Source organism: Pan paniscus, chromosome 6 (genome assembly GCF_029289425.2).
Source record: "Pan paniscus chromosome 6, NHGRI_mPanPan1-v2.0_pri, whole genome shotgun sequence".
NCBI classification, from domain to species: domain Eukaryota; kingdom Metazoa; phylum Chordata; class Mammalia; order Primates; family Hominidae; genus Pan; species Pan paniscus.
In genome coordinates, this window is record NC_073255.2 from 88,383,871 (window position 1) to 88,411,041 (window position 27,171).

The window sequence follows — 27,171 nt, forward strand, 5'->3', positions numbered from 1 at the left end:
CTGCCCCCATCTTGATTTCAGCTCAGGGAGACCTATGTCAGAAATCTAACCTACAGAATTATAAAATAATAAATTTGTGTTGTTTTAAGTCACTAGATTTGTGATCATTTGTTACAGCGGCAATAGAAAACTAATACAAACTTCAAGGAAGTCTTACATCTATTTATCTATTGATATTTATTATGTTGGAAATTATACTAAAAATATCTTCAAATGTTTACTTATTTAAAATCAGAATAACAAATCAATTATGTATTCTCATGGATAACATATTTTTATTTAAAATACAAGTATTTTCTAAACAATCATAATAAAGTGTGGCATTGTCTTACATTTTTATAAACCTCTGTATTATCAGGCTTAATATAAGATAGCTAGATTCTCAGACCTGCTTCTGCATTCGGAAGAATTAAGATATGTTGTTTTGGTCAAAGTACATGAAGAAAATCCAGCCTCATACAAAAATGTAGTTGAAAAGGAAAAGGAACATTTAATAACAGATCATTGTGAATATTATTTGATACTACAATCAAAATGCAACATTAGGTGGGTTTTTTGGTTTTTTGGGGGGGACAGGGTCTTACTCTGCCACCCAGGCTGGAGTACAGTGGGGCAATCATGGCTCACTGCAGCTTCGACCTTCCAGGTTCAAGTGATCCTCCTGTCTCAGCCTCCTGAGTAGCATGTGCCACCACAGGCACTACAGGCATGTGCCACTACACTAAGCTAATGATATGGTTTGGCTGTGTCCCCAGCAAATCTCAACTTGAATTGTATCTTTCAGAATTCCCACGTGTTGTGGGAGGGACCCAGAGGGTGGTAATTGAATCATGGGGGCCAGTCTTTCCTGTGCCATTCTTGTGATAGTGTATAAGTCTCATGAGATCTGATGGGTTTATCAGGGGTTTCTGCTTTTTCTTCTTCCTCATTCTCTCTTACCACTGCCATGTAAGAAGTGCCTTTCACCTTCTGCCATGATTCTGAAGCCTCCTCAGCCATGTGGAACTGTAAGTCCAATTAAACCTCTTTTTCCTTCCAAATCTCAGGTATGTCTTTGTCAGCAGCATGAAAATGGACTAATACAGTAAATTGGTACTGGGAGTGGGGCATTGCTGAAAAGATATCCGAAAATGTGGAAGCAACTCTGGAACTGGGTAACAAGCAGAAATTGGAGGTTTGGAGGGCTCAGAAGAAGAAAGGAAAAATGTGGGAAAGTTTGGAACTTCCTAGAGACTTGTTGAATGGCTTTGCCCAAAATGCTGATAGCGATATGGAAAATAAGGTCCAGGCTGAGATAGTCTCAGAGGGAAATAAGGAACTTGTTGGGAACTGGAGTAAAGGTGACTCTTCTTATGTTTTAACAAAGAGACTGGTGGCATTTTGCCCCTGCCCTAGAGATCTGTAAAACTTTGAACTCAAGAAAGATGATTTAGGGTATCTAGTGGAAGAAATTTCTAAGCAGCAAAGCATGCAAGAGGTGGCTTGGGTACTGTTAAAGGCATTCACCTTTACAAGGGAAGCAGAGCATAAAAGTTTGGAAAAATTTGCAGCTTGACTATGCGACAGGAAAGAAAAACCCATTTTCTGGGGAGAAATTCAAGCCAGCTATAGAAATTAGCATAAATAGCAAGCAGCCTAATGTTAATCCCCAAGACCATAGGGAAAATGTCTCCAGGCCATGCCAGAGACCTTCACGGCAGCCCTTCCCATCACAGGCCCAGAAGCCCAGGAGAAAAAGATGGTTTCGTGGGTCAGGCCCAGGGTCCCCATGCTGTGTGCAGCCTAGGGACTTGGTTCCCTGTGTCCCAGCTGCTCCAGCCATGGCTGAAAGGGGCCAACATACAGCTCAGGCTGTGGCTTCAGAGGGTGGAAGCCCCAAGCCTTGGCAGCTTCCGTATGGTGTTGAACCTGAAGGTGCACAGAAGTCAAGAATTGAGGTTTGGGAACCTCTGTCCAGATTTCAGAAGATGTATAGAAACGCCTGGATGCCCAGGCAGAAGTTTGCTACAGGGGTGGTGCCCTCGTGAAGAACTTCTGCTAGGGCAGTGCGGAAGGGAAATGTGGGGTCGGAGCCCCCACACAGAGTCTCTACTGGGGCACTGCCTAGTGGAGCTGTGAGAAGAGGGCACCCGTTCTCCAGACCCCAGAATGGTAGATCCACCAACAGCTTGCACCGTGCACCCGGAAAAGCCACAGACACTCAATGCCAGCCCATGAAAGCAGCTGGGAGGGAGGCTATACCTGCAAAGCCACAGGGGCAGAGCTGCCCAAGACCATGGGAATCCACCTCTTGCCTCAGCGTGACCTGGATGTGAGACCTGGAATCAAAGGAGACCATTTTGGAGTCTTAAAATTTAACTGCCCTACTGAATTTTGGACTTGCACGGGCCCTGTAACCCCTTTGTTTTGGCTAATTTCTCCCATTGGGAAAGGCTGTATTTACCCAATGTCTGTACCTCCCCACTCCCTCCGCCTTGTATCTAGGAAGTAACTAGCTTGCTTTTGATTTTACAGGCTCATAGGCAGAAGGGACTTGCCTTGTCTCAGATGAGACTTTGGACTGTGGACTTTCGGGTTAATGCTGAAATGAGTTAAGACTTTGGGGGACTGTTGGGAAGACATGATTGGTTTTGAAATGTGAAAACATGAGATTTGGAGGCGCCGGGGGTGGAATGATATGGTTTGGCTGTGTCCCCACCAAATCTCAACTTGAATTGTATCTTCTAGAAGTCCCACGTGTTGTGGGAGGGACGCAGGGGGAGGTAATTGAATTAAGGAGGCCGGTCTTTCCCATGCTATTCTTGTGATAGTGAGTAAGTCTCATGAGGTCTGATGGGTTTATCAGGGGTTTCCACTTTTGCTTCTTCCTCATTCTGTCTTGGCACTGCCATTTCAGAAGTGCCTTTTACCTCCCACTGTGATTCTGAGGCTTCCCCTGCCATGTGGAACTGTAAGTCCAATTAAACCTCTTTTTCTTCTCAGTCTTGGATATGTCTTTATCAGCAGCATGAAAACAGACTAATACAGCTAATTTTTTTATTTTTTGTAGCGATGAGGTTTTGCCATGTTCCTCAGGCTGGTCTCAAATTCTTGACCTCAAGGAATCCTACCACCTTGGCCTCCCAAAGTGCTGAAATTACAGGTGTGAGCCACTGCACCCAGCCACATGAGGTAGTTTTTAAAAGGTTGAATACAATGTAGAATCTGAAACATATGAATGAAGTTTTTATAATCTATTTCATTAAAACCCATTGATCTACCTGCCCTTTGGCTCTCTTATTGGAACATGAGTTTGTCACATCATGCTTTGGTCATTGGAAATATGCTACTTCACTGAGTTACATGGGTCTTCAAGATGTGGACACACTATATGATACAATATCAAAACAAATAGCATATTTGTCAATATCTTCACCAATCTCAGAAAAGTCATTAAGTATTGGGAAGCTGTCAAGCTCATGGTGACAGATACAAGTTTTCCAAAAATCTAATATTCACTTAAAAGCTAGAGTTTTATCCTTGGTAATAAATACTGTGACTTGTTTGACTTGAAGTGACAGGCTCACTTTGTTAATTTCCAAGAAAATGTGTGTCATAGCTTGTCTGTCAATTGTTACTTCGATTAAAAATGTGTTCCATGAAAAAACCGACTAGTTCAACTTACATCTCCAACTATCCCACCTGAGGTTCTTCTCAAGGCAACCACTGTACCTTATTATGCATTTGGACAATCAGAATAGTAGAAGGAGGTGTACTCAAGGGTGGAGATTTAATAAAATCAATAACTTTTACTGCTTCGTCAAGGACATTCTCAAGTGAAACTCGCTCTTTTTTTTTTTGCTTTGCTTTTTTTTTTTATAACTGTGCATGCATGATGGTAAAGAATGTCTTGAGACTAGCACAGTTTGAGGTCACCACTAAGGCACGATTGTTTGCACATTCAGTGCAAATGTCAACTCAGTGAACACAGCAAACCACACCTTAATATTCTTGTAGAGATGGGATTTCACCATATTGGCCAGGCTGGTCTCGAACTCCTGACTTCGTAATCCACCCGCCTCAGTCTCCCAAAGTACTGTTAAGCTGGGCATGCCTGTAATCCTAGCACTTTGGGAGACCAAGGCAGGTGAATTGCTTGAGCTCAGGAGTTCGAGATCAGCCTGGGCAAAAAATGATTTGGACTTCATGCATGTCCTGATAGTGTCTCTGGCACCGTCAGGGGTCCATGGGTCACACACTTTGAGAACTGCTCATCTAATGTACCATTTTCATTTTGTATATGGAGAAACTGGGGCCCAGAGAGGGAATAAATGACTCCTGGCTTCATCATTGTCTCACTGCGTTGTCACAGGTTGGATTCCCCAGCAAGCTGACTCTGAGATGGAGTTGATGTACAGGAAATTGTTAAGGGTAGGGGGAAGAGGAGGTTCTCCTTTCTATACCTGTGAAGAGCTAGGATGTAAGCAACAGTGGCTACTTCCACTGTCCCAATGACAGCCTTGTTACCTGAAAGGAGCCCTGATCCAGACTCCAAGAGAGGGCTCTTGGACCTCACACAAGAAAGAATTCAGAGAAAGTCCATAAAGTGAAAGCAAGTTTATTAAGAAATAAAGAATGGCTATTCCATAGGCAGAGCAGTAGCTTGGGTTCTCGACTGATAATACTTACAGTTATTTCTTGATTATATGCTAAACAATGGGTGGATTATTCATGAATTTTTCAGGAAAGGAGTGGGCGATTCCTGGAACTGAGGGTTCTTCCCCTTTTTAGATGATCTAGGGTAACATACGGGCATTGCCATGGCATTTGTAAGCTGTCATGGCACTGGTGGGAGTGTCTTTTAGCATGCTAATGCATTATAATTTGCACATAATGAGCAGTAAGGACGACCAGAGGTCACTTTTGTTGACATCTTGGTTTTGGTGGGTTTTGGCCGCTGCTTCACTGCAACCTGTTTTATCAGGAAGGTCTTTATGACCTGTGTCTTGTGCTGACCTCCTATCTCATCCTGTGACGGAATACCTAACCTCCTGGGAATGTGGCCCAGTAGGTCTCAGCCTTATTTTACCTAGCCCCTATTTAAGATGGAGTCACTCTGGTTCAAATGCCTCTGACAGCCTCAGTCAACCATCTGAAGCTAGAACCACCTTTCAGAATTGCCCCGAGTTGCCCTTACCTCCCATCTTGACTTCCTCATTAATAAATTATTTCTGAAAGTGGTTCAAGGATTAAATCAGTTAGCACATCAAAGTCTAACATGGCCTTATTATCATTAGATTCTGGCCTCCTCAAGGTCACACACTGATACTGGGAACGTGCAGGTCGTTGAACCCAGGTGCCCTGTTTTCCATCCACTTTGCCTCTCTCTGTTTCCCTGTCCTTTCCACACTGCCCTAAAAAATAATGACTGAGAAACAGCCCTGTGTCTCCAGGCAGGCTCACTATCCAAGGCTTCTTGCTGAAAGTTTATTTGCACTGAAAATGGTCTGTCCTTGAAATTGACAGGCTGTGATTTTGAACAGATCTGTCCTACTCAGAGGCTTAAGGGTTTCATTTGATTCCACTTCAAAGCCATCTCATGCTCCCAAGGTGTCCCCAGGCTCCCTGGGACCTGGGTAAATATTCTATTTGCTTGCATAAAGGCCTCTGAGAATGCCTCATTACTCGACACAATAGGTGACTTAATCTGTGGGTCCTGGTTAAGTGACTGCACCACTTTGCAACACAATGCAGACTGCATAATCTCCCGGGATGCTCAAGTCAGACAAGAGGCTGAGGGCAGCTCTGCAAGGCACCAGATTGCACGCTTAGTGCTGGGGTGCACCAGCAAATGCGGCTGCTTCCAAGCATTGCTCCCCTGCCCACACCTGCAACCTGCACAACAGCCACCAAGTCAACCTTCAAGATACTCATCAGAGGTCATTCCACCTCCAAAACTTTCTGCATCTCTTGGTAGGCTACCACATTGAGCTCAAACTCCTATCCCCTTCTCAAGGCCTGTCATCGCCCCTTTGTAGCAGGACAAGCTGCAGACAAAACCCCTCAGACACCGAGTTAAAGAAGGAAGGGCTTTATTCGGCCAGGAGCTTCGGCAAGACTCATGTCTCCAACAACCGAGTTCCCCGAGTGAGCAATTCCTGTCCTTCTTAAGGGCTTACAACTCTAAGGGGGTCTGCGTGAGAGGGTAGTGATCGATTGAGCAAGCAGGGGGTATGTGACTGGGGGCTGCATGCACCGGTAATTAGAACGGAACAGAACAGGACAGGGATTTTCACAGTGCTTTTCTATACAATGTGACTTTTGAACAGATCTGTCTATAGATAACATAACTGATTAGGTCAGGAGTCGATCTTTAACTACCAGGCCCACAGTGTGGCACCGGGCTGTCTGCCTGTGGATTTCATTTCTGCCTTTTAGTTTCTACTTCTTCTTTCTTTGGAGGCAGACATTGGGCATAAGACAATATGAGGGGTGGTCTCCTCCCTTACCCTCACCTCTAACACACACACATCCTGCTCCAACAAAACTGGCCCCTTTCTGCTCCCTCCAGCACATTGCAGTCACACTGACCACGTTGCCTCCCAACCCAGAAATTGTCCCCATTTCCCCATGTCCTTTTTAAAGCAGGTCCATTATTCAAGGAACAGCTCAGTTCACCTCCTCCAGAGAGCTCTGCTAATGATTCCAGCCCTATCCTTTGGACTATTTCTATTCAAATTATCTGTCCCATACAACGTGGAACTTGATCATATTGTCAGAGGTGTTTGAACAAGAGTCCATCTCGAATAGGGGCTCGGTAAAAGAAGGCCGAGACCCACTGGGCTGCATTCCCAGGAGGTTAGGCCTTCTAAGTCACAGGATGAGATACAGGTTATAAAGACCTTGCTGATAAAACAGTCCCTGGTAAAGAAGCTGGCCAAAACTCACCAAAACCAAGATGGCGACCAAAGTAACCTCTGGTCATCCTCACTGCTCACCATACACTAATTATAATACATTAGCATGCTAAAAAATATGCCCACCAGTGCCATGACAGTTTACACATGCCATGGCAACGTCCAAAAGTTACCCATAAGCTCTAAAAAGGGGAGAAACCCTTAGTTCCAGGAATTATCCACCACTTTCCCAAAAAACTCATGAGTAATCCACCCCCATTTAGCATATAATCAAGAAATAACTGTAAAAGTGGGCAACCAGCAGCACTTGGGGCTGCTCTGTTTATGGAGTAGCCATTCTTTTATTCCTTTACTTTCCTAATAAACTTGCCTTCACTGTACTCTATGGACTTGCCCCAAATTCTTTCTTAGGCAAGATTTGAGAATCCAAAAAACAAAACAAAAGATTCCAGAACCCTCTCTCGGGGTCTGCATTGAGACCCCTTTCTGGTAACAATATGCCATCTCGGATGTTCACCTTTGTCTCTTGGCTTATAATCAACTCAGAGCAATTCACTGAGGTGTTACTACATTCCACGGTCTGAGCTGAATAGATGCAAAGATGAACCAAGCATCTGCCCTGTCCTGAAGGAGCTGAGGCTGGAGCCGCACCCACCACAGCTGTGCAATGAAACAGGCTGTTGCTATCTTCTGAAGAGTCCCCTAGCACCCAGCCCAAGGAGGAAGCACTGGGCAGTGTGAAGCTTCAGTTTTGGAGCCAGCAGATCCGGGATACATGCCCTTCCACCTGTTAGCTTACAACTACTCTCTAACAAGCCTTAAACAAGTCTGCACCCCTTCCCAGTTTAGTACCAAAAAGCAGGCACCTCCTCTACCTATGGATAAACTCACAGCTGAACATAGAGATAAATAATAATATAGTATGTGCTGAGCACATTAAGTGGATTAACACACTTAATCTTCTTAACTCTATGAAGTAGCTACACCTATTATTACCCACATTTTATGCTTGTGGAGGTAATGACTAGTCCAAGATCACACAACTAATAAATACAATAGCCAAGAGTGGAACTCAAGTGGGTCTCATTCCAGAGCCCCAGCTCTCAATAACAATAATTATCTTCAGAATAGCAGCCAATGTTTCTGAGCTTAATATATAGGCACTGTGCCAAGTATGTTACTGGATTAGCTCAATCCCCCCAAATCAAGTTACTGGAGCCATTTTACAGATGAGAAATAAACTCTTGTGTTGCAGATAGTGACTATCTGAGGCCAGTGTCGTGTGGGCAGTAAGAGAATCTCCCAAGACAGTCACAGGTAAACAAAAGCAGATTTATTAGAGAAAGTATGAAAATACATTGCAAGGAAGCAATGGGCAGGTCAGCAAGATGGGGGCTGACTGCAAAGAGATGACAAAGGCTTGCTGACGATTTTATGGAATGGTGCTTGTGCTGTGTGGTGAAGAGGGCTTTGTACAGTCTGATAATGCCAAGGCTGCAGTGAATTAACTTGCATTTTTCATCAGCCAAGGGTCTGGTGATAGCTGGGTGCAGGAAGATTGTGGGTTATTTGCACAGCAGGCCTATGTGTTCTGGACCATGAAGAAAGGCAGACTTATAGCTTATGGTCTTTCTCTTTTTGCTTTCCCTTGGTCCTGCCAGCCCAACTCCCCCTTCCTAATTAGGACTCCACATCTTGAAGAGGTTAACTTGCTCAAGATGTCACAGCTAAGTAGAGTAAAATCCCAGGCAGCCTAAGGCCAGAAACAACTGTTTAATTCACTTGCAATGATGCCTTCATCTCAGCTATCCAGAATCCAGACACTGGCATAGCTGCCTCTTTTAACAGAGTCATCTGTGACCCAGCGTGAGATCCTGATCAACTACCACCCTGGTTCACGCCCTTCTTCTGTTTTCACAGAAAGTGACCATCTTTCTCTGATGAGAGTGAAACAGCAGGGATCTCCTTTTCTTTTAGGAGCCTGCAGACCTCAAGCATGGAGATTAAGGAAAATCTCCATGCTTGAGGAAGTTCTCTCAAGGGAAATTCCAGGCACCTTGCTAGCCCCAGAAGTAAATAAGTAATTTGTTAAATAAGAAGGTAATAGTAGCCTAAACCAATATAACCAAGGAAGCTGAAGTTCTACAGACGTTTGCATTCCCTATGGAAACTGTAAACCAAAAAGTATCTGAGACGAGTCTCAATCAATTTGGAAGTTAATTTTGCCAAGGTTAAGGACATGCCCATAACACAGCCTCAGGAGGTCCTGATGACATGTCCCAAGGTGGCTGGGTTACAGCTTGGTTTAATACATTTAGGGAAACATAAGACCCCAATCAATACATGTAACATGTACCTTGGTTTGGTCCAGAAAGGCAGGACAACTGGAAGCAGGAGCTTTCAGGTCATAGGCAGATTCAAAGATTTTCTGATTGGCAATGAGTTGAGTTCATATCCAAAGACCTGGAATCAATAGAAAGGAATGTCTGAGTTACAGTAAGGAGTTGTGGAGACCAAGGTTTCATCACGTAGATGAAGCCACCAGGTAGCAGGCTTCAGAGAGAACAGATTGTAAATGTTCCTTATCCAACTTAAAGAGTCTGTTCTATCAGTCCTAAGGCCTTTGTGTTGATGTTAACGCTGGTCAGCCATGTGTAAATTCTAAAAAAGAGGAAGATATAATGAGTCATGTTAAGCTCCCCATTCCCATAATAGCCTGAACTAGTTTTTCAGGTTAACTTTGGAATGCCCTTGGCTGAAAGGAGGGGTTCATTCAGATAGTTGGTGGTGCTTAGAATTTTATTTTTGATTTAAAAAAGTAAAGATAATGTTACAGGAAAGGGGTCTCGATCCAGACCCCAAAAGAGGGTTCTTGGATCTCACACAAGAAAGAATTCAGGGCATGTCCATAGAGTAAAGTGAAAGCAAGTTTATCAGGAAAGTAAAGGAATAAAAGAACGGTTACTCCATAGACAGAGCAGCCCTGAGGGCTGCTGGTTGCCCATTTTTATAGTTATTTCTTGATTATATGCTAAACAAAGGATGGATTATTTGTGCCTCCCTTTTTTAGACCATATAAGGGAACTTCCTGACATTTCCATGGCATTTGTAAACTGTCATGGTGCTGTTGGGAGTGTAGCTGTGAGGATGGCCAGAGGTCACCCTAATGGCCATCTTGATTTTGGTGGGTTTTAGCCAGCTTCTTTACTGCAACCTGTTTTATCAGCAAGGTCTTTATGACCTGTATCTTGTGGTGAACTTCTATCTCATCCTGTGACTTAGAATGCCTTAACTGTCTGGGAATGCAACCCAGTAGGTCTCAGCTTCATTTTACCCAGCCCCATTCAAGATGGAGTTGCTGGCCGGGCGAGGTGGCTCACACCTGTAATCCCAGCACTTTGGAAGGCCAAGGCAGGTGGATCACAAGGTCAGGAGATCGAGACCATCCTGGCTAACAAGATGAAACCCCGTCTCTACTAAAAATACAGAAAATTAGCTGGGCATGGTAGCAGGCGCCTGTGGTCCCAGCTACTTGGGAGGCTGAGGCAGAAGAATGGTGTGAACCCAGGAGGCGGAGCTTGCAGTGAGCCGAGATTGTGCCACTGCACTCCAGGCTGGGTGACAGAGTGAGACTCCATCTCAAAAAAAAAAAAAAAAGATGGAGTTACTCTGGTTTACACACCTCTGACAATACCATCTTAATGTATGTCCCTGAGTTGATTTTCAGTGGCTTGGACCCCCACTAGAGAACCCTGTGGAACAGATCAGCTGGCACTAGACCCCAGATAAGGGGAAAGTGAAGACTACACCTTAACTATCACTCTTTATTATAAGTTTCTTCCTGAGGGGCTTGAGGAAAGTCAATCCCCCTTGAAAGCTAACTTTCTTTTTTCTGTCGACTTTAAATTTTTAAACAAAGCTTCTCTATCTTAACCAATTGCAAATCAGAAAATCTTTGAGTCTATCTACAACCTGTAAGCCCCCGCTTCAAGATATCCCACACTTTTAAGCTTAAACCAATGTGTAACCTCCATGTATTGATTTATGATTTTGCCTGTAGCTTCTACTTTCCTAAAATTTATCTCTGCCTTTAAAAACTCTTGCCTGCAAGCCATTGGGGAGGTCAGGTCTTAAGTATAAGCTACCCAATTCTCCTTGCTTGGTGTCTTGCAATACATGCTTTCCTTTCAATTGTTGATGAAAAAAGCCAAACTCTGTAAAATATTTGAAGAGGTTTACTCTGAGCCAAATATGAGTGATTATGGCCTGGAACACAGTCTCAAGAGGTACTGAGAACATGTGCTCAAGATGGTGGGGTTACAACTTGGTTTTATACATTTTAGGGAGAGAGAAGCTACAGGCAAAGACATAAATCAATACATGGAAAGTATATATTGGTGTGGGCTGGAAAAGCAGGATATCTTGAGGGTGTGGAGCAGGGCTTCCAGGTCATAAGTGGATTCAAAGATTTCCTAATTGGCAATTGGTTGAAAGAGTTAAGCTTTGCCTAAGAGTTGAAGTCAGCATAAAGAAATGCTTGAGTTAAGATAACAGGGGTTATGGAAGCCAAGGTTCTTGTTACGTAGATGACACCTCTAAGTAACAGGCTTCAGAGAAAATAGATGGTAAATATCTCTTTTCAGATCTTAAATGGTGTCAGACTCTTAGCTAAATATCTCCTTGATCAGAAAAAAGACCTAGAAAAGGAAGCAGATTCTTTTTTTTTTTTTTTTTTTTTTTTTGAGACGGAGTCTTGCTCTGTCACCCAGCCTGGAGTGCAGTGGCGCAATCTCGGCTCACTGCAAGCTCCGCCTCCCAGGTTCACGCCATTCTCCTGCCTCAGCCTCCTGAGTAGCTGGGACTACAGGCGCCCGCCACCACGCCTGGCTAATTTTTTGTATTTTTAGTGGAGACGGGGTTTCACCGTGTTAGCCAGGATGGTCTCGATCTCCTGACCTCATGATGTGCTGGCCTTGGCCTCCCAAAGTGCTGGGATTACAGGCATGAGCCACCGTGCCTGGCCCAGGAAGCAGATTCTTTACAGAATGTAGACTTCCCCCACTAGAGACTGCTTTGCAGAACCATTTCAAAATATGTTAAAGAAATATATTTGATTTCCTTTAGGGCCTGCTATTTGTCATGTGATGCTATACCAGATCAGGTTGGAATTTGGTATCTTATTGCCACAGAGTCTGTTTTGTGGTTTCATTATCTCTATTTTAATGTTAGTGCTGGTCAGTTGTGCCTAAACTCCAAAGGGAGGGGGTAAAACAGTGCATATTGGACCTCCCCTTCACCTCATGGGCTGAACTAGTTTTTCAGATTTTCTTAGGATCCCCTCAGCCAGGAGGGGGTTCGTTCAGTTGGTTGGGGGACTCAGAATTGTATTGCTAGTTTACGCTATTGCTGCAAAAACCTCAGTGTGGATATCTAGTTTTACTGCACCAGGTAAGTGAGCCCCAGTTCAGTCCTATTACAAGAATCCAGTTCTGTGGCTAGTGGGCCACCTGACTGCAAAAGCCAGCCCCAGACAGAACCAAAAGATGATGTCCACAGAGCCCCTCCTAGGAATCTGCAGACTGCCCCACATGACCCAGGTCCCTCAGCTCAGCAACACCTTGAGGCAAGACTACAGGACATCTGACTTCTGTGCAACCCTGGCTTTGCTGTCTCTCCTCAAGTGAAAGTTCTTTTTTGAGAGGCAGGGAGGCCTTGGGCAAATCCCTTCCCTCTCTGGCTCGCTGTTCCTTTGTCACTGAGATCAAATGAGAATGGGTTTGGCCTTTCTAGAAACTCAGGAAACAGGAGCTATAAATGAGAATGGGTTTGGCCTTTCCAGAAACTCAGGCAACAGGAGCTATAATTAGTGACAATTGTTACCGGCTCTGTGCCAGGCTGCCTGAATGGTTCCCTGCTTCCTCTGGGATCGAGGGGCCCAACTCAGGGAGGGCCTGGATGGACCCACACAAATCTCAGTCCTTCCAGCTCCCTGCTCCTCTATCACCTTCATCTTTAGACTGAATTTCCATCTAGAAAGAGCAACCTCAATCTCGGCCCCTGCTTCCCATGCATCCCTGAAGTCGTCTCTAGGATGTCAGCTGGACATAACCAGTGTGCTCAGTGTAGGCAGAGAATAACGCTCTGTTACAGCCTTTCTATGTACCCCATTTATCCTAATGTAAAACTAATATGATATTTTAAAAGTTAAAATTGTGATATGTATCTCAATTAGCTACCCATGGCCCATCTAAGCAGAGGCAGTAGGCTGGGTGCAAGGGAGCCGTGGGGCCCACAGTGAGAGATGGGAACCCACAGACATCCTACCAGGTGGGCCAGAAGTTAGGGAAGCCCAGCTCTGGTCTGAAGTGCCCATGAGAGCGGCTCCAGAACTTTCCCACATTGAAGACTCCTGGCTTCATTACATTGACAACATGGCCTCAAATCTTCCTGTCCTCGTGGGAAATGCATTTCTTAGGAAATTGTTCTACAGCCAGTGTTTCTCAAAATTGCATTTGAATACCAGAGATGTTCAAAGCAGGGCAGAGGATGCAGCGATGCCCACTGGGGCCCATTGAGGGGGTTCTGGGTTAATTTCTGGTGTTGCACTAGGGAGGCAGGAAAGTGGGCATGCTGGTTTGTGAAAAGGGCCATGAAAAGTGTTTCTCTCCTGTTGAAATGTACACACATATTATTGCCTTTTTTCCCCATAATCACTCACTCAAACCAAAGCCTTATTACTTTAAAAAAAATGATAGAGCATCCTAACAATAGTCCATAATTACTTTGCAAATGATTATCTGGAGTAATTATGCCATTAGTCCAAGTGCCTTCTTCCACTTCAAAGATTTCTCTCTCTCTCCTTGGTGTCATCTATTTGGCTTAGGGAATGAGAGGGAGCTCCCAGGAGCCTGAGGGATAGGAACCCAGGCTGTAGGCACAGGATTCAGAGATGCTTCTCTTAGTGTGTCTATTGTCAAACCAATTATTCCTGCAAGTGGCACCTTAGCAGACCACTAAGGCAGTCTTCCCAAGGGAAACAGATTAACCATCAGCCTGACAAAATTCAGGCAGCTGCCTTGAAGGATTTCTGGCCACACTAGATAGAGAAAGGGGCCTTAGAACCATCTTTGGCTTTACTGATCAGTTTGGATTGACAGGCTGTGACCATGTGAAGGTCATCCCCTACCCATAATTAATATATCCAAGTGGGGTTGTTACAGGGAAGGGGTCCCGAACCAGACCCCAAGAGAGGGTTCTTGGATCTCACGCAAGAAAGAATTCATGGCAAGTCCATAGAGTAAAGTGAAAGCAAGTTTATTAAGAAAGTAAAGTAATAAAAGAATAGCTACTCCATAGACGAGCAGCCCTGAGGGCTGCTAGTTGCCCATTTTTATGGTTAATTGTTGATGATATGCTAATTAAGGAGTGGATCATTCATGGCTCCCCTTTTTAGACCTATAAAGTAACTTCTGATGTTGCCATGGCATTTGTACACTGTCTGGGCGCTGGTGGGAGTGTAGCAGTGAGGACGACCAGAGGTTACTCTCGTTACCATCTTGGTTTTGGTGGGTTTTGGCCAGCTTCTTTACTGCAGCCTGTTTTATCAGCAAGGTCTTTATGACCTGTATCTTGTGCTGACTTCCTATCTCATCCTGTGACCTGAAATGCTTTAACCATCTGGGAATGCAGCCAAGTAGGTATCAGCCCCATTTTACCCAGCCCCTATTCAAGATGGAGTTGCTCTGGTTCACACTCTTCTGACGGGGTGATCTTCTGTGGTTCCCGTAAATCCTGAAGTGGGGGACAAAGTAGCACAGACCACCTTTTCTCAGGTGCCTGTCCTGTGTCAGCTCCTGGACTGGGCACTTCACTCATATTAGGTAGTAATCTGTGCTGTATTTATTGCCCCCGTTTTACAGGCGAGAAACTGAGGCTTAAAAAAATGATGAACTCACACAAGGGTGAAACTCCATCACAAAAAAAAAGAAGAAAAAAAAAAGAGCTCACTATCCAAAGTCACACAACTGGGAAGCACCAGTGCCAAGATTAACACACAGATCTGTTGACCTGCAAACTCAGTGTTATTTTCTTTACAACACTCCGCGCTATCATTCTAGCTTCAAGAAAACGGGTTGGTCCTGGGTTCAATGCATCATTCACTGTTGCATGACGTTGTCTGAGTAGTAAATTCGCTTCCCTGAGCTTCCGTTTCTCACCTGCAAAATGGAGCCGATGATACTTCCAGAATAAAGGACTACATTAGGAATAGGTTAAAGATGAATGTGGAATGCACCATGATGGAAGAACTAAGGAAACCTTGCTGGTAATCATTTGAGTTTGTGTATCTGAAATTGAACCAGAGGCTCTAAGCCAGGAAAAGCAATACCAGGGCTTTACGAGCTCAAATCAGTTTATGCCAAGCTTATTATAACCATCACTACCACTATGACCACAATCATGACAGGTACCATTTAGTAAATGCTTACAAGAGGCTGGGCATTGTGTAAAGTGTTTGCATTTATTTAATATTGTTTCTGACTAATATGCCGGCAACAGAGACCTGAAGTAACACTGGCTCATAAACAAAATTGAGATTTTTCTTTTTCTCCTATAAAAAAGTCCAAAGGAAGGCAGTCTATGGAAGTTGTGATGATTCCATAAAACCATCCACGCCTAGCCTTCTCCAGTGTTTCTGTCCCAGCATCTTTAATGAATGGCTTTTATCCTGGAGATTATCCCATAGTCAGAAATGGAGCCCCAGGCATCATGCCCATGCTTCAGGCAGGAAGAAAGAAGAGGAGGTGGTGGGGAAGCAAAACACCCCCTTTAAAGAGCTTTTCCAAATTCCCACCTGATAATTTCTGATTCAATCTCATTGGAAACCCCATCACCAGGGAGATTGAGAAATAAGAATTTTTAGCCAAGCAAGACCTACCTTCAAAAATACAGGGCTCTGGCTGGACACAGTGGCTCACGCCTGTAATCCCAGTACTTTGGGAGGCCAAGGCGGGTAGATCGTCTGAGGTCAGGAGTTACAGACCAGCCTGGCCAACATGGTGAAAGCCTGTCTCTACCAAAAATAGAAAAATTAGCTGGGTGTGGTGGCCCATGCCTGTAATCCAGCTACTCAGGAGGCTGACGCAGGGAATCACTTGAACCTGGCTGGTGGAAGTTGCAGGGAGCCAAGATCACGCCACTGCACTCTAGCCTGGGTGGCAGTGAGACTCCATCCCAAAAATAAAATAAAATAAAATAAATATAGCTCTGTAACTAAAGAAGAAGAGATTGGACATTGGGTAGTAGCTTAGTCCATTTGTGCAGCTATAACAAATTACCATAGACTGGGTGGCTTAAACAACAAATATTTATTTCTCACAGTTCTAGAGGCTGGGAAGTCCAAGATCACAGTGCCAGCAGGCTGGTGTCTGGTGAGGGCCCAGTTTCTGGTTTGCAAATCGCTGCCTTCTCCTTATATCCTCACACAACAGAAAGAGAGCTAGAGAGCTCTCTGGGGTCCCTCTTATAAGGGCACAACTCCCCCTTCACCCTCATGACTTAATCACCTCCTACAGTAAATTCCTATCATTTTATGTTGCATCTGTATCCATTCTGAATATGTTTAACTTTTTCAAACCTGAAGCAGAACTCACTCCCCCTTGACATGGTTTCTAGTTCTACACCTCCTTCCAGTTCCTCCATGTGGTCAATCCAGATATCTACGTGTAATGAGAATGATACAACAAAGGTTCCTGCCTAGGCCTTAGAGGTAGAAAATCATACTCAAATGGCCCAAGGCAGATAACCTCAGGCGGGCAGATAACCTGGGGTCAGGAGTTCGAGATCAGCCTGGCCAACATGGTGAAACCCGTCTCTACTAAAAATATAAAAATGAACTGGGCATGGTGGCAGGCATCTGTAATCCCAGCTACTCAAAAGGCTGAGGCAGGAGAATCACTTGAACCCAAGAGGCGGAGGTTGCACTGAGCCGAGGTCGTGCCACTGCACTCCAGCCTGGACGAAAGAGCAAGCCTCCGTCCCAAAAAAAGAAAAAAAAAAAAAGGCCTGTCCCACCTCTCCAGGCTCCATGCCTCTGGCTTCTCATTCTCGTACCCACCCTGCACAGCACAGTTTCTCAAAGTGCTATCTGAGAGCCCCTACATCTAAATAGGCTGAAATGCTTGTTAAAATGTAGATTCCAGCCAGACGCAGTGGCTCATGCCTGTAATCTCAGTGCTTTGGGAGGCCAAGGCACAAGAATCCCTTGAGCTCAGGAGTTCTAGATCAGCCTGGGCAACAAGGTGAAACCCAGTGTCCACAAAAAATACAAAAAATTAACCACACGTGGTGGCAAATGCCTGTCGTCCCAGCTATTAATACTCAGGAGGCTGAGGCAGGAGGATTGCTTGAGCCCAGGAGTTTGAGGCTGCAATGAGCTGTGATTGTACCACTGCACTCATCCTGTGCGCAGAGTGAGACCCTGTCTCAAAAAAAAAAAAAAAAAAAAAAAATGCAGATGCTGACCAAGCATGTGGCTCACACTTGTAATCTCAGCATTTTGGGACGCTGAGGTAGGAAGGATGTTTCAGTTTCAATATCAACTTCTGTGTCCAAATCTCCCCCTTTTTTGAGAGATGAGGTCTCACTATGTCACCCAGGCTGGAGTGAAGTGGCACCATCATAGCTCATTGCAACCTCAAACTCCTGTGCTCAAGTGACCCTCCCTCCTCAGCCTCCCAAGTAGCTGGGATTACAGGCATGCACCACCATGCTTGGCTATTTTTTATTTTTATTTTTATTTTTTGTAGAGACCACATCATGCCATGTTCCCCGGGCTGGTCTTGAACTCCTGGCCACAAGTGATCCTTTCACCTTGGCCTCCCAAAGTGCTGGGAATACAGGCATGAACCACTATGCTGAGCCCCAGATGTCCCTTTTGTAAGGACTCCAGTCATGCTGGATTAGGGCCCACCCTAATGACTTTCTCTTGACCACATCTGCAAAGATGCTATTTGCAAATAAGGTCACATTCTAAGATACTAGAGGTTAGGGCGTCAACATATCTTTTGCGGGCAGGCACAATTCAATCCACAACAGTTACCAAATCTTGGAAGTGACATCCCATCATTTTTGCCATATTCTGTTTATTAGAAGCAAGTCAGGGGATCACACGTGGGCATGGATGTCAGGAGGTAGACAGCATCGAGAGCCACTTTAGAAGCTGTCTCCATGACCCATATCCATAAACAGGGCTTGAATGAGCAGTCTGTTATCCATTTACTTCTACTGCAATTGTTTGTGAATTTATTTCTATGTTCCTCCAGACTGTGGGCTTCCCGGAAGCAGGGCTCCTGTCAAATCCATTACTAAAACATTCCTAACACCTAACGCCGGACTCGGCACATGATGGGGTAGGTGCCCAGTCAGTATTTATTGAATAAACAAATAAATAAGCAAATGAATGAGAAGCAGATAATGTTTCTCTCTGTCAAAGGGAAAAATTACTCCTAAAATCTTAGCAGGGGAGCATTGCAATAGGCCGTTTGCCATTCTGTGTCTGTGATTAAACGGATTCTCCTCCAGCCAGCCCAATCTTAACTATTGATCAGCAAACTAAACACTTGTTTATTTAAGGGGAGAAAGGCAGTGCTGTCTGCATACAGAGAATTCATGGAACAAGTCAGATGCCTGATGAGTAATTTTCCCTGCCGTTTAATAAGACCCACGAGGTACATCTGTTTCAATCACTTTGATTGGAACTAAAAACAAGCTCAAACAAGCTGCCTAATGCAGCCTCTACCTGACAGGTATAGAGGGAGCGATTATATTGTCTCTTTCCATCCCTGGAAGCAATGAATGAAAGCCCACATGACTGGCAGCTTCTGGAAGGAGGCGGGGAAAGGAGCAGATAGGAGAAAACTGATTCCACGGGGCAGGCTGTGAATGGTGTGTGAAGAGCTCAGCTGGAGTTCCTGATGGGAGAAGAATGAGGGCTGAGGCCAGGGCACTAATTGGGATCTTGTACTCAGAAGAGGAATTAGACAAAGAGATCTGCCAGCTCTCAACAGTCACGTGAAACACAGCAGATTAATACTAGTAAGCCAATTTGTCACAATCAGTATCCTCAGAGCATATGTGGGAAGTGGTGTCTATTATTCTGGAAGGAATAGTGAACTGGAATTCAGGAGGTGTTGGTTGAAATCCTGTCTCTGTCCCTTGCCAGCTCCGTAAACCAAAAAGTGTCTGAGACAAGTCTCCATCGATTTAGAGGTTTATTTTGCCACAGTTGAGGACACACCCAGGAAAAACAGACAAAAGTTACAGTAGGATCTGTGGCCTGTGCATTCTTCAAAGAGGATTCTGAGGACCTTAATAGTTAAAGGGGGCTGGGTGCAGTAGCTCATGCCTGTAATCTCAGGACTTTGGGAGGCTGAGAGGGGTGGATCCCCTGAGGTCAGGAGTTCGAGACCACCCTGGCCAACATGGTGAAACCCCATCTTTACTAAAAATACAAAAATTAACCAGGCGTGGTGGCAGGCACCTGTAATCCCAGCTACTGGGGAGGCTGAGGCAGGAGAATCGCTTGAACCCGGGAGGTAGAAGTTGTAGTGAGTCAAGATCGCACCACTGCAATCCAGCCTGGGCAACCCAGCAAGACTCTGTCTCAAAAAAAAAAAAATTAAAGAGGAAAGAGCAGGCAGGAAGGGAAGGAGGAAAGAAGAAAAGGGGAAGGCAGATGGGGGGTGACAGGTGGCGATATTCCTGTGAGGCTTTGATCAGCACTCACTGAATTTACATATTACATGTGAAAAGAGACAACAGGGTCAGGGGGTCAATTACACATTCATCTAGCTCTGAGTGGATCTACATTTTATACAAGATAAAGTGAGTGTGTGAAATTACAGCTCTGTTTGTGGACAAAGGGAAAGCTGTGTTTGCATGACTCAGTTTCCCAAGCTTAACTTTCCCTTTGGCATAGTGAGTTTGCGGTCTCAAGATTTTATACTCCTTTCACAGTTCCATGACCTAAGGACACTGGCCTGAGCCCTCAGTCTCTCCAACTATAAAATGGAAATAATGGTTCTCATGGAGAAATGACATTGCGGATGTTTGCATATTATAACGTCTGTGAAAGGGCCCACTCAACACAGAGCCCAGCTCAGAAATGCTTCTCAAGACATATTCAGTCAATCAGCTTCGTGTTGCCTTAGTCAAGCTGAGCCTCCATCATTTGGCATGAAGTTTAACAAGGATTTCTATTTCCTTTTTTTTTCTTTTATTTATTTATTTATTTATTTAGAGACAAGAGTCTCACTCCATCACCCAGGCTAGAGTGCAGTGGCTCAATCTCGGCTCACTGCAACCTCCACCTCCTGAGTTCAAGTGATTCTCCTGCCTCAGCCTCCCAAGTAGTTGGGATTACAGGCATGTGCCACCATGCCTGGCTAATTTTTGTATTTTTAATAGAGATGGGGTTTCACCATATTGGCCAGGCTGGTCTCGAACTCCTAACCTCAGGTGATCCACCCTCCTCGGCCTCCCAAAGTGCTGGGATTACAGGCATGAGCCACTGCATCCAGCCTGGATTTCTACAAAATAATTCTTTTGGGCTGAAGGACTAGGGGGAAATCAGTGTGTCTTTTCTGCAGAGCTGCATCATTAGCCCTTGCTTCTGTGGCTTTGTGGTTTTGTCCTTGTATTAGTCAGTTCTTGCATTGCTATAAAGAGAGGGTAATTTGTAAAGAAAGGGGGTTTAATTGGCTCACAGTTCTGCAGGCTGTACACAAGGCATGGCGCTGGCATCTGCTCGGCTTCTGGGGAAGCCTCAGGAAACTTACAATCACAGCAGAAGGTGAAGAAGGAAAAGCAGACTCACCGTACATGGCCAGAGCAGAAGGAAGAGGTGGGGGGAAGATGCTACACACTTTTAAACAACCAGATCTCACGAGAGTTCACTCTCTAGCACGACACAGTACCAAGCAGGAAATCCACCTGCATGATTCAATCACCTCCCACCGGGCCCCACCTCCAACGTTGGGGATTACAATTGGACGTGAGATTTGGGCAGGGACACAGACCCAAACCATATCAGTCCTTTTATCATATCTGTGTGCTTGCATATGGGTGCATGTGTACACGTGTGTGTGCATGTATGTGTATGTGTTCACATTCATAGTTCCACATACATGTGTGTACTCAATATCTGGGTCTCCAGCAATTACTTGTGCTGTCAAAGACTTCAATAATAGCAGGTTCTCATTCATATGCTTGAAAAGTCAATCTCATGGAGGAAGAAAGTAGAGTGATGATTCCCAGAGGCTGAGAAGGGTGGAAGGACAGGGATGAGAGGTTGGTTAATAGGTACAAAAATACAGTTACAGATGGAATAAGTGCTAGTGTTTGATAGCACAGTAGAGTGACTACTGTTAACAATAATTCATTGTATATTTCAAAATAGCTAGAAGAGAAGAACCGGAAAGTTCCCAAAACAAAGACATGATAAATGTTTGAGGTGATGGATATTCTAATTACCCTGATTTGATCATTACACATTATACAATATATCAAATGTCACATGTGGCCCATAAATATGTATAACTATTACAGAGCAATAAAAAAGACTTTTGATGGCCAGGCGCGGTGGCTCACGCCTGTAATCCCAGCACTTTGAAGGCCGAGTCAGGCGGATAATGAGGTCAGGAGTTTGAGACCAGCCTGACCAACATGGTGAAACCCTGTCTCTACTAAAAATACAAAAATTAGTCAGGCTTGGTGGTGCGTGCCTGTAATTCCAGCTACATGGGAGGCTGAGGCAGGAGAATCACTTGAACCCAGGAGGCAGAGGTTGCAGTGAGCTGAGATCATTGAGATCATGCCACTGCATTCCAGCCTGGGCAACAGAGCAAGATTCCATCTCAAAAAAAAAAAAAGAGTTTTGATAATGGGTATGTATTGAGTCCTAACAAAAGCAGGGTGACGATAGCCCATTTCTGGGTGTTGTGTTGACCCCATCACATGGAAAATCATCTGTCTACATCCACCGCTTAGGTAAGATATCATGTCATGTTTAAGAGCACAGGGCCTGAGTTCAAATGTCTGCTCTACCCTCTCGTGGTGATTCAGAACATAGAAAGAAATTATTTAGGCAGATAGTGATGGTAAGAGTCCTTGGAGGAATTTCCCTTTTTACAAAAAAAAAGCAGCCCCCAAATCATTTCTTTTCTAACAAAGAGCAGCCTGTAAAATCAAGCTGCAGACATAGAAAAGCAAGGGGGAAGCTTGCACAGGTGAATGCCGGCAGCTGTGCCAATAGAAAAGGGCTACCTGGGGGCCAGGCATGTTCAACATGGAGGCTCCATCTTCCCTTTTCTTTGTCACCACGTGTACAGTAAAGAAATGGGCAACACGGTGCCGGCCAGGTAGATAACCCATCTGCATAAAAAAAGATTAGGGACAGTACCAAGCGGGAAATCCACCCCCATGATTCAATCACCTCCCACCAGGCCCTACCTCCAACGTTGGGGATTACAATTGAACGTGAGATTTGGGCAGGGACACAGACCCAAACCATATCATATGAGAAATTCGCACCCTATGCAGATGGCACACCTAGCACTAACCAGTTTTTCATGCTCTATGCAAATGACACACTGGTCCAACCAATCTCTCATGCCCTATGTAAATCAGATGCCGCCTCCTCAAGCTTATCTATAAAACCTCCTGCATTTCACCCTGGAAGCAGCAACACACTTCTCAGGGATCCCGCTCTACCGCAGAGATCTCTTCTCTTTATTTTGCCTATTAAACTTTCACTCTGAACCTCATCCTCTGTGTGTCCACGTCCTAGTTTTCCACAGCCATGAGACAACGAATCTCAGGTATTTACCCCAGACAACGATGCTGCTTCAATGGGACTTTGAGCCAGTTTCTTACCCTCTGTGCCTTAGTTTCCACATCTGCAAACCAGAGGTAGTCATGGACCCACCTCATAGAGTTGTGATGCGGATTAAATGAATTAGGCTTAGTTCAGCATCACAGCCCACACAGCAGGCCTCCTGGTCCTAACATGGCTATGTTCTGAATTGCTTGGATGACTCTGGGAGGCAGATCACTGTCCTTCATTTCAAAGTGCACCCTGAGGAGAGCTGCTTTATCTAGTAACCAACATGCAATCCATGCAGATTCAGCAGATGAAAATGAATGAATGAGTAAATGCAAAGAAATGCACCTGCTGAGTCCACTGAGAAAGGGAAAACCCAGTCTCTGGGTTAAATCTTCTACAAAGCAGTATATGTACATTTGTCTATCACTCAACAGGGATAATACTAATTACTCTTCCATCTTTTTGTGTCCTACTTATTACTTTGCACTTTCCCTACATTATTTCAAACAATCATCTAATAATATTGACAAACCAGATGTGGTGGTGTGCCCCTGTAGTCCCAGCTACTCAGGAGGCTGAGGTGGGAGGATTGCTTGAACCCAGGAGTTTGAGGCTACAGTGAGCTATGATTGAGCCACTGCACTCCAGCCCAGGCAACAGAGCAAGACTCCATCTCTAAAAATAAATGAATATAGATATAGATACAAATGAATATATCAGTGATTATTATCTTTCCTTTACAGACATTAAAAAACTATAGAAATTAAGACTTTTCCAGGCACAGTGAAGGAAGGCACTGACCAGTATTTTAGATTCAAGGGCTACCTTGGTAGTAAAGGTGATGTGAACCTAAGTATAAGTGATAAATAGGACATAGGCACAGATGTGGTGTCAAACAGCTGCCACTCCAGTGGGGACCACTGGGGCATATTGCCTTTTCCTTCCAAAGCAGAACTGGGCTGACAGTAAAAGCCAGAACATGGCAGAAAGAAGCATAGGTGGCATCAGGGTGGGTGTAACACCAAGGCCTTGCCTAGGTGGGAAATTAGGATCTCATCAAGCTGAGAAGTTCAGGAGCAGCCAAGTTAGCAAGGAATTCAAAAATCAGGTTGGCCAAACCCAACCCTTTGTGCAACCCACGAACCACGCTTTCATGGTAAATAAGCACATAAAGATAACACTACTATGTCCTGGAGCATGTACCTGACACCAAGCGTCCAGAGATCCATGAGAAATGACCCCCTCTCCTTTCACAGAGTCCTTGGTCTGGGCCCAATCAGCAGAGCACAGAGAAGTGCAATAGGATGAGACCATGCAGAGATGGGGTCAGCACAAGGAGCTACGGGATCTTAGAGGAAAGTGCCCACCCAGCCAGGGAACAAAGGAACAGCAGTTCCATTATTTAACAAGCCATCCCATTGAATTGTTTGTGTGCATTCCTTGTTTCTCCAGCACTTCTCACTATGGCTTAAATGTGTTCCCTCCAATATTCATGTGTTGAAACTTAATCTCCATTGCAGTGGTACCAAGAGGTGTTCAAGTGCCCACCTTCCCCAGGAAGCCCCTCTTATTGGGCCAGCTCTCAATGATCTCTCAAAATCATTGAGGAAGTGATTAATCACTGGGGAAGTGATTAAGTCATGAGAGCTCTGCCCTCATGAATGGATTATTATAAAAGGGCTCAAGGTTAAAGGGAGCACTCTCTTGCCCTTCTGCCACGTGGGAACACAGCGTTTCTCCCCTCCTGGGGATGCAGCCACCAGGTGCTCTCTTGGAAATGGAAACCAATTCCTCACCAGACACTAAACCTGCCAGCATCTTGGTCTTGGACTTCCCAGCCTCCAGAACCATGAGAAATAAATTTCCATTCTTTGTAAATTACCCAGTCTGTGATATTTTATCATAGCAGCTCAAATGAACTAAGACACTTCTGTTGTGTCCGCAAGGCCTGATGCAAGCAGAAACAAAATAAGGGCTCAGGGCTTGTTGTTAAATGAAGAGAAGAATCCAACAAGAAAACAGATTCTGATTCAACTAATTTTGAGTTCTTACAAATTATTTCATCTAACCCCCTCTCCCCAGCAACCCCATAGGTAATATAATTGTCTCCATTAACAGATGAATCAGCTGAAGCTCAGAGAGGCTACATGATGTGCCCAAGTTCACACAAACAGTACATGGAAAAGCCTATGAGAAAACTAAAAACAAAACCAACTTAGTCTCCCATGCACCTTCCACCAGGCCAGGCAGCTTGTTTTTCTTTCTTTCTTTTTTCTTTTTTTTTTCTTTTTTTTTTTTTTTTGAGACGGAGTCTCGCTCTGTCGCCCAGGCTGGAGTGCAGTGACTGCAATCTTGGCTCACTGCAAGCTCCGCCTCCCAGGTTCACGCCATTCTCCTGCCTCAGCCTCTCGAGTAGCTGGGACTACAGGTGCCCGCCACCACACCCGGCTAATTTTTTGTATTTTTAGTAGAGACAGGGTTTCACTGTGTTAGCCAGGATGGTCTCGATCTCCTGACCTCGTGATCCACCCGTCTCAGCCTCCCAAATTGCTGGGATTACAGGCGTGAGCCACCACACCTGCCCCCAGGCAGCTTGTTAAATACATGCATATTGCACACTTTGTTTTGCCCTCTACTCATGCTGTCTAAATGTTATTTTGTAGGAGGAAACTAAAGGAAATGTATCCCTCTGTCTTTTGCTTGGGGAATAGAATGTTCTTGTGATTAAGCAGGACTGGACAGTCTATGGGGTGAGGAGAAGGGCTGGCCTGGGCAGCTAATGGAAGCCCGACCATGAACCAGCATCCCCATGACAGCAAAGACATGTCTACTCTCAACACAACACTCATATGGCCCAAAGCCCTGGGGCAGCCATTCCCTTCTGGCCACCCCCAGTGCAAGACTCTTTGAAAATGTCCCTTTCCTCATCTTGTCAAAATCCACCTCCTGCATAACTGGGAAGCTGTCAGTGTGATCTATAGCCCCCAGGCAGGCCTGGAATATGAGCTAAATTGCCTGAGTCACTAGCAATGATAGAGTCATTCTGCAGGAAATTGGAAATCAATTCTTGTCATCACTGTACAGAACTCCTTTATCAAGAGTTTCAGCTCACTGTATAATGCAACCAAGAACTTGAAGACCAATACAAACAACAAGAGAAAGTTGTGTGAGTGTGTGTGTGTGTGTGTGTGTGTGTGTGTGTGTGTGTGAAAGAGAGAGAGAGAGAGTATTTATCCAAAAACATATCAACGTCCAAAGATCAAGTCAAGGCCCCTCCAGCTGACAGAAGACCCCAGTATCCAGAGGATGGAGATGTTGTATTCAAGGGAAGGTTGAGGACCATATAAGCCATGCACCCACCGTACAGTCAACTTGACCATGACCTCTGCTTATGCTGAGTTACTGCAAAACAAAGAACAGTAATAATAACCCTCCACCTTTGCACAGCACTCTGACATTATCAAGGAATTTTCCGGTGTGTTTCCCCAATTTTTAGCTTGAAGGGTTTTGGTTTGCTTTTGGTTTGTGATGCACTTTGCTTGCATTGTATGAGTCTTTGTTTTGTAGTTTGAGGCAACAAGATTCTAGGAGTTATCTAAAAGGGCTGAGTTCAGGTTATCACTCTTATTTATGCACATTTATACACACATACACACGCACACACAATCTTAGAAAAAGCGCCAAATTTTCCTGAACCTCATTTTAAAAGATATTTTCCATAAAATACAAAAAGTAGCACACACCGGTTGGGGCACGGTGGCTCACGCCTATAATCCCACCACTTTGGGAGGTGGAGACAGGCAGATCACTTAAGGTCAGGAGTTCAAGACCAGCCTGGCCAACATGGTGAAACCCCATCTCTACTTTAAAAAATACAAAAATTATCCAGGCGTGGTGGCAGGTGCCTATAATCCTAGTGACTCAGGAGGCTGAGGCTTGAGAATCACTTGAACCCATGAGGAGGAGGTTGTAGTGAGCTGAGATTGTGCCACTGCACTCCAGCCTGGGCGACAGAGGAAGACCTTGTCTCAAAAAAAAAAAAAAAAAAGTACACATCACAGAGTTATGACGAGTAAGGAAAACAAGCTTGTACAAGGAGAACTGTCTTGTCAATTTGCAATGATATACAATGATTAGTTGCTGATATTCATATAGCCACTGACTCATTAGGCAAATGGGTAAACTAAGCCCCAAAGAACTGAAATGAGCCGTCTAAAACTAGTTCATGTGGAAAACATGAGAAAGAACTTAACAATTATGTTAGGTTTATAAGAAAGAACTTAACATTTATGTTAGGTTTATAAAACAGTTACTTGTCTCTTATGCATTTTGGATAAGGGCCTAAGAAAACATTCTCCTCCTTCTGCTAAGGAAGACGTTTGAAGACCTTGGAGA